Source organism: Myotis brandtii, unplaced genomic scaffold (genome assembly GCF_000412655.1).
Source record: "Myotis brandtii unplaced genomic scaffold, ASM41265v1 scaffold520, whole genome shotgun sequence".
In the NCBI taxonomy this organism is placed as follows: Eukaryota; Metazoa; Chordata; class Mammalia; order Chiroptera; family Vespertilionidae; genus Myotis; species Myotis brandtii.
The window spans coordinates 3999491-4008818 of NW_005369827.1; the positions used below are offsets into that span (position 1 = coordinate 3999491).

Sequence of the window (9328 nt, forward strand, 5' to 3'; positions counted from 1 at the left end):
ATCTCCCGAGTGGTCCCAGACTGCGAGAGGGCACAGGCCGGCCTGAGGGACCCCCTTCTCCCCCCGAGTGCACAAATTTTTGTGCACTGGGCCTCTAGTCCTATATAATAAAAGGCTAATATGCAAATAGACAGAAGGGCAGAACAACTGGAATAACCAAACAACCGGTAACTATGATGTGCACTGACCGCCAAGGGGCATGTACAGAATATGGTGGGCATTCGCCACGGTGGGATGGTGGAGCAGGTGAGCGGGGGCCCCAGACCAAGGCGGGGTGCCTGTTGCTGTCATTGGGGCGAGCCTCAGGTGATTATTGAAAATTCTTTGCTCCCGCACGCTGCGGTTCGTCTGGTGTTTGCACCCACTGCCAGTGCTAGCCTGGCTCATACCCAATGCCAACGCTGGCCCTGCTTGCACCCACTGCTGGTGCCGGCCCCAATCGCTCGCACTGTCAGTGGGTGTGAGCAGAGCTGGTGCCGTCAGCGTGTGGGAGTGGCATCAGTGGGAGTGGGGCTGCAGGTAAACAGAGGACCGGGGCCGTGGTGTGAGGGTCCAGGCAGGAGCATGGAGGATGGGCCATAGAGGATGGGCCGAGACCCTCCCCTGTGCCTACTACAGCCTCACAGCCCACAGTTCCTTTCAAGGTGTACGAATACATGCACTGGGCTCCTAGTATTCTATAAACTGATACCCTGCATCCCATCTTGCCTCATACTTAGTTAAATTCCTAAGTCTCAGCCGTTCCTTTTAGACAAGTGACCCTCTGGTTCAGACTCCTTTACTGGCTTCATATTTAACCAAGTATAAAATTAAAAAGTCTTTATATCACCAGTGCTCTCACCTTGGCCACTCTGTACACTCTCCCCTTTTCTTACTCAAGTCACATTGACCTTTTTGCTGCTTCCTACACATGCCCAACAGGCACCACCACTGGCTTCTGTAATTATTGCTGGAGATTTGCTTCCCCAAATATCTGCAAGTTTTGCCCTTTACTTCCTTTGTGTCTCACTTAAATATCTTCTTATCAAAAAGGCTATTCTTCATTTTTATAAAAGAGCACCTTCTCACTGTGTTCTTTATCCACTTACCTGGCTTTATTTTTCCTCATGTACATACCGCCTGAAGACATGACATTTGATATGTGTTATAATTTGTTGTTGTGTTACCTCTACTGTGAAAGTTCGCACAGAGGTGGGTTTGTGTATGTTTGCTGGCTTGTTAATATCTCCTCATACGCTAGCACATTGCAGAACAGCATACTCTAGGCTCTTAGTAAATATTTGTGGAGGGAATTAAACACTTCTTGATATATTCTGTTACAGAATATTGAGTTTCAAAACCATGTTTTTGTGAAACTATAACCACCAAAACAGCCTTTTCTTATAGAAAAAAAAAGTTGACTGAGCTCTTGCAAATAAGAACATCTTCATTGTCAAGACACACACGAGTATAAATAAATCTTTTAGAAGTTCTGGTTACTATTACCTTTAAAATGTAATGAAAGTCTCCATTGAGCTTGGTGTAATCTAAGCATTCAATCTAGTGCTAACTCATTAACAGCATACATTCTTGTAATGTCTCCATTCCTGGGGCAAATAAATGCTCTTGAAAAAAATGAATACCTCTAGATGGCTGCTGGAAGGTGAGAAGAGCAATGTGGAAAAAAAATTGCAAGAAATGAAGTTTCTGCATGCTGAGAAGACTGAGAAGACCCCTGCTGTGTTGTTAGAGGAGAATCCACTTCTTAGATCAGCTTTCTACTGAAAAAAATTACAGCTGCCAAGTATCCAAGCTCTAATGAGTTTCTGCTGCAATAGACTTTTGAGATTGGAAAATAACAACGTATTTCTTCGCTTGGATTCTGCCTGAGAGCCCTCACTATGCTCCCATTTTATGTAGTGGATAAAACTCTTAAGGATACAGGAATATGTTCATTCATGTGGAAGATTGATCACGATTGGCTGAAAATCAGCATATAGTAAAACATGAAGTCTACCACCTAGATATCTAGCCAGAAGAAATATTGGCATTGTCACTTAACGCCCTAATTGACTATTGAGTATTTGAGTCCAAAATCAATATATGGAGAGGTGACAATTAGCCTAGTTGAAAATTGACTGGGTGTTTTGTTTCATTAATATAGCTCATCTTTTGCTTTAAAGCCAACTTGGTTTGATTTTTTTCTCTTCTTTGTTAATAAACTCTGATTGTGTCTTGTAATGAATAAACCCACAAACCATCTGGCAGTTGTCTCACGGCTCATTACGTGCTATGGGCCACTCTGTGAAGCTGCCTCAGGTGACATTTAAACTGGTGCATGCAGAGAAAATCACTTTTGATTACTGAGACCAAACTTAAGGAAAAAGGAGAGCTCTCCTTCTTCTTGACATCAATACCTACAGTGAAGATGTGGTTGCCCAAGTAAAAATCCAACCCACAATCCTTGTTTGGGGTGATAAATGACAATCCTCTCCACATACATATCTATGTGCTTTTCCTTGAGCTGAGGAGATAATGTTTAAACACGAGGGCTACTGTGATTTCTGGCAATTTTTTATTTATTAATTATTAATCATGTATTTCCATATTACCACATTGTTTTTGTAAAGTCTTATGAATAATTCATGGGGACTATGAATTTGGGAGTCTAAAATGTCATTATCATATTCTTTTTTGGAATGAAATTGTGCCCCTAGAAACCTCATCATCATGGACACGTCAGTTTCTTTCCAGATATGCCACCGTGTATTTCATTTTTGGTTCATATTCTTCACTTTTAATATTGTACTGTCTCCTGCTCATATTTCTTCTTGGCAAAAATTACAATTAATGTTCTAAATGGCAATCTGTTGTCAGTCAATAAGTTTACTGTGGCTGGGAGACGGTGGAAACTATATTGTCAAAGATTAAAGCTAGAAGAAAAAGAGCTCCCACAGTGTTCACAATGCACAAATGAGATATATTAAACTCATAATTTCATTCAGGCAGATGATGTCATAATTCTGCTACATAACTGCAAGATACATCCATAATCCAGGCAAATGAAAGCAGCCTGCAGAGAATATGTATCTCAGTGATATTTGAATGTATTTTTCCAACAGAAATATAGTTGTTAAATTATTGTGTTATTACCAGAGAGAAAGTGTAACTTTGCTTGGTTGGTGAAAGTCAGAGGACACAGCATTTGAAGAAATGTCTCTGCGATAATGAGAATTAAAAGGCAACTTTGAAATTTCGAGGAAGGAAATGTTGACAGAAAAGCTTTCTCTTGAAATTTTATTAGATCCTTAGAAACACCAACTTAATAAGCTCCTTAAGATATTGAAATACTAACCCATACACTTTGATTTATTTTATGGGATGGAAACCTGAAATAACTACATTTACAAGGAACATTGGTATCTTATTTTGACCAGCGTTGTGGAATTGATTTCCAAATGGTTGTTGAAAAACAGAGGCACACACAGAGAGAACATACATTTAGGATTAGAGACATTTGAGTTGGTTAATAAACACTGGGAAACAATGTTCTTGAAGGAATAAATTACAATGAAGGGAAAAGACTGGGTTGTTTTCTTTTAGGGTCAGATGACATTGGTATTATTTGTAGACTAGAGGCCCCATGCATGAAATTTGTGCAATGGGCTTGGCCTTCACAGCCACAGTGGATGCCTCAGCCCTCGCAGCCCCAGCTTCGTCCAGAAGGTCGTCCAGAAGGACGTCCGGAAGGTTGTTCGGCTGTCCGGTCTAATTATTATATTATGCTTTTATTATTATGGATATGTGGATATTATTATTTATTGTAATGAGTATTTGCTCAAAAAACCCCTGGGCTGAGAGTCATTAGACTTTATACCCTGCTCTGTCTCTTCCTTCCTTTGTGGCCTTAGCCAAGTCATTCCTCCCCAGAACTCCAGTCCCTGTTATTTCTCTGCTAAATGAAGATAGTACTGTAACTACAATAGAGGTAGCTGCTTTGTAAATTTCTGGTGATGCTAATTAAAATAGTAAAAAATATTTTCACAGTTAAAATCATGTTTGATGACAAAATGTGAGAAGATAGTTGCATCAGTTTTAATCCTGGATCCTTCACTTCTTAGTCACTCGAGTCTAATTATGTAGTGTGTGTGTGTGTGTGTGTGTGTGTGTGTGTGTGTGTGTGCATATGGGTATATCTTTTTCACATTGTCAACTTCATGTTTCTTCCCCAAATGCAAGTCTGAGCATGCTACTTTCACATTTTTCCTGTAAGCTAAAACTCATTAATTAGTATATTAGGATAACTCTTGTTCTGAATCTGATCTGCTTCTATAGCTTCTTCTCTTGCCAATGTTTGCACTCTACTTGACTAACCACTTGATTTAATCAAATTAGTGGGCTCCCTTGCTTCTGGGCCTTTCTTAAGTTGTATCCTTGCATGGAACATTGGTTCCCCATTTTCATTTATCTGCAGCCTATCCTATAAAATTCACTGTATTTGTGACAATTCTGAACCTCCGGAGTGTCCCTAATGTGTTCCTACAGAACAAAATGCTTAGCCCTATTGTAGCACTGTCTATAACTGTAATGAGATTACCTGTTGTGTCTGTATCAGATTCTAAGGTTCTTGAAGGTAAGATATATGTATATTTGTATTTCTTTTTAGTTAAAATGCTGAAAGGAGACACACAATAATGCTAGGAAGTGTTTATTTTATCCCACCTACTCTCCAAAAATATCTAAAAACTGATATGAACGTTGGATAGAAACTTCAGGAATGTGGCACTGCATTGAAGGTTTTGTGTTGTTTATTTTTAACGTGCTTATTGGTGTTGCACAATTCATCCTACTGTGTCAGAGAGTGAACATTAAAAGTCAAACACAATTCAGAATGAGTAAAAGCTGACCTAGTTTACAAGAACAGTATAATCTTGGGTGAATGCTTTATGTAGATTTAAAAAAGAGCTTTCTCTTACACCTGAGCTCATACCTTCTATTAGTGGGGATTATCTACAGATGGAAACTTCTACCTGAATACAACTCCTTCAAAGAAGTCTTGCAGAGAACACATTGCAAACCTGTGATTCAGCGAGAGATTCCCAAAGACTGGAGAACACAATTTGGAGTACTTGGCTAAATGTGCATACCTATAATTACAAGGGTATATGAGAACAGGGTTGCTTGTTTTGTTTAACACTGTCAAGCAAATACATTTGATTATTAGCACCTATTGATCTTGAGAAGTCAAATAGAACAAGGCCAAAATGGACACAAAATCAGAGCATTTAAATTATTTCCATGAGTAGGCTTCCAAATAAGATGAGAAGAACTATACCTGAAAGGCATGTCTGAGAAAGAGATGTATATAGTGAGTTTGTAACAAATGATGTAAAAGTACTGACACTTTAGGAGGATGCGATGGGAGTCTTCAAGTGACTTATCCTCATAGTTTTGGAGAAACCATATATCCAATCACTGGAGAATCACAAAGCAATGCATTTAAGACAATACTGAATTATTACAAAACACATTTCCGTGCAAGATACATTTGGGCATGCTCATATATAAAGGAAATCCTCAAAACATCCCATTGGGAGATCTATATTTTCTCTTTATTTTTAAATGTAAAATTTCTTATTAAATAGGTGCATTTCCATAGAAGAAAGAGATATGGGCAAAAATAACACATTCCACATGGTCACATACATATTCACAAAGCCGAGTTTCTGATTGGCCCCGAGTAAAACTCCCTTACAGTAGATATGCTAATGAGTCTTTTCCACTGGCTTCAGACAGCTATTAAGAGCTACTATAAATCTTTAGTCTCAGGCATAAAAGCTAATTACTATCATAGGTTAAGAATCAATTTGTCTCCTCCCTCTGTGCCGCAGTGGGTTATTATACAATTAGCTGTATAAAGGAGATGTCATGTTTTATCTCAAAGCATTTATTCTTGTCCACAATGAGAAGCAGCCACATTGCTATTGGTCACTTGGACTATGATGATTCTCTTATCTATGCACAGTATCTATGCAGGGATACAGTAAATGTGATTGGCAAAAAGATGCCGGGAGATAAAAAGGAATTGGATACAGGAAGATATCAAACATCACAAAAGGACACTGCAAAGAATGCATGACACGTGCTTGGAAGAGTTTTAAAATGAGCCTCTTTGTAGAGCTCCTTGACGCTGTGACACAATGTTTTATGTCAGTGCTGAAAAATTCCAAGACGGTAGCTCTTTAAATGTTGGTCCTGTGCTATTTTCATGCTTTGCTTTTACTTGGACTTCAGAACAAAGTAGGTTAGAACATCATTTATGTTGCTAACTTTCATATAGTTATGACACTTTTTTCTCTTCCTTTGTTCATTTCCAATCTTCAGGGTAGATATTGTCTGTGATCTCTTTTGCTCTGTTTAATCAGCAAAGTTATCTGTTAATTTCTTCATGTTAGCCACTGCACTTTTTCGTTCTAGAATGTCCATTTGAACCTAATATAGATTCTATTACTCTGTTGAGATTTGTAATATTTTCTTTATTTTCTCAAATATATAAATTGAAATTATTTTCATGTTCATGTCTGAAAATTCCCATATCTGGATAATGGAGGGTTTTTTTATTGTCTATTTTTTTTATCTTTCTTTTTGATCCTGTCTTCAGGCATGCCTTGGTGATGTTAGATCATTAGAGAAAGACGCCGTAGAGACTAGAGATGACGAAATCGTCCCTCAGAATTTTCTTTAGAAAAGTCAACCAAGTGGGACCAGATTATTTTGCACCCATCTGAGAGCAAATGGTTTGAGGTGGGGTTTCAAATTACTGAGGTCTGATCTAGACCTAGTTTGCTTTTACTTTTAGTGCAGCAATTTTCAGCCAGTGTGCTGCAAGGATTTAAGAACATTCAGTACCTGACTCTAGAGTCAGGGGCACTGACCTCCTTTCCCTTAGATTGTCAAATGAAAAAAATGACAACAGCCAACACAACAATAGCCATCCAGTGTGAATGAATCAAAATTATACCTTTATTTTTTGTCAGATTGGCAAAAAATATAGCATCTATTTTGGTGTGCTACAGAAATGTGGTAATTAGTTTGTGTGCCATGAGATAAAAGAGGTTGAAATCACTGTCCTAGAGTGTTTTACAGAGGTGGCAGTGGAAAGCCTGGGCTGTTTATTCAAGCCCTTTCTTCTTGGTTGGCTCTGAACTCACCATTTTATCTTTTCGGCGAAAGAAGATGACCAGGAGTTCTCCTTAGCTTTTGGCCTCTCCATTTTCCCTCATGCTTGGCTTCTTGACCTCCCTTTTCTTTCATCTTCAAATGTGCAAGTGCTCGAAGGAGGAAAGCAGAAGAAAGGGCGTAGGTTTCCTACTTCCTAGTGGCCTTGGCAGCCCAGAACTCTGATTTTTGTCTCCTCATCCTGGAAGACTGACAAATAAATATATTGAGCCAGTGCTTTCTGCTCAACTTCCGGTTCTGCATCACTAAAAAATCAGCAAATGCCTTGACCACCTCATTTGGAGACATTTCTGTTCTTTTGGAATTTGGCCAGTTAAGTCTTGACTATTCTAGGCTATTCTCTGATGACTTCAAGAGACAATTTTGCTGGCCTTGTTTTTGTATTCCATACATGATTTATGTTGCTGCTTTCAAAGGGAGAGGTCTGATAAAATACATTTTGTCATACTTAGAAATGGAAGTTTCATAAGCCTCTCTTTAAAAGATCCTGAATAAGATTGTTTACTAAGAATAAATATAAACAGGAAAATTCATAATAGAAGGGGCATGAGAAATGGGGAAAAGGGCAAGGATTCTTGGAAAAAGAGGGGTAAGTGAGGAAAAATGGCTTTTAAAATATTTCACAAACGAATCAAATTGAGATTTTTAAACGTGTTTGCATTGAAAAAAACATATCTAAAAACATAGATACTTATAAGGTGTTTTGCAATACAGTCAAGTAAAACGGATTGATTTTTATCTGTAAATTGTTATTGACTGTGAAAATCAGCTGGCTTCTGTTGTTAGAAATCAGAACAGAGTGCATTAGACTGAATAAATGTGTTGCCTAGTAAACTTGCACAGTGTTAAATTGCATTCAACTGGTGAGTAGTTTAATTATTCCCACCCCCACCCCCAAGATGTGAACATGTTAGTGTGGCTCAAATGGTCTGTTTTACTAGGTCGAATTCATAGGCAGAGAGCTTAACATGCCTCACAAAAAAGATAAGAGAAGCCATAAAAGTGATGAGGCAAAACAGATATCCAAATGGTAAGCATGATGTAATTCATCTGTAAACATTGAACTGAAATTAATTCTTAAATGATTGATCACATTTTGTGACAGCAACCATAACTGCCTCTCTGCAAGAGTTAGAGTCATCCATTGTGGTGATTATAAAGATGATCAATGACTTGGCTTCCTGACAAGTGAAATTACAAGTGCATTAAAATTCCTTGTGCCTTACATGACATGACTACCCATGAACACATCAAATATGCAGCATGTTCAGGTGTAAATCACATATTGGTTTTAATACAAGTCTCTGAAGCACTGTTAACAGGTACTTATTAGGTGCCCTCAGACTATGTGACCAATTAGCAGTGTGAACATTTGGAAAATGTACAAATTCATCAGGGAAGACATCTTCCACTGTCAGAAGGAAAGATAACGATACATATAAAATTATTTGCTGAACAAACTTGACTAAACACATAAAATGCCCCTGGCATTTGGTAGGTGCTGAGACTACAGAAACACCAATAAGCCACTCAATCCTTCTCACAAGTGAAACAACAGCTAAATGAACCAACATAAAGAGTAGGATGTGATACATGCTATATATTTATTTCCTCAAGGAATCATTATGTTATGCCCAGATTTCAAGATTCCCAAGAGTCCATCAGGGAGCCAGCCAGTCCGATGCAAAAGCAAAGAGTCTTTTATTTCAAGCCCGGGCTTGGCTCCCTTACCTTCCTTACTGACACAGCAGCAAGTGGCAAAAGAGGAAGCGGCCCGATAGAACCAGGAGTTTTATAGAGGGTTGGAGTAGGGGCGGGAGAGGGGACTGTGCCCCCCGCCAATTGGCCAGGTGCGAGTTGGTGTCCCATTACACAGGATGTAGTCATAGTGATGGCGTGCACTTCCCTTGATTACTATTGGTTAGTCCAGAGAAATCCTGGGTGTGGCTAGCAGAGGCTCCTTCCGGGAAGGAGCCCTTGCTGAGCACATGGTCCTGCCCAAAATGGAGGTCCCTTAATGCCACTCAGCTCCAATGCAAGGCCTGCCGCCGTGGGCGTCGCCGGGAAACGGGCCGCCCACCACCCAGCCTGGCCCTTGGGTCGACCGGTC

General features: G+C 39.3%; 1 long non-coding RNA gene across 1 annotated transcript in view; it reads left to right on the plus strand.

Annotated features, from left to right (window-relative positions):
* Window positions 1-9328, plus strand: part of LOC106728017 — a 17928-nt gene that overhangs the window by 8235 nt on the left and 365 nt on the right. The gene's annotated exons all lie outside the window — the stretch shown is intronic.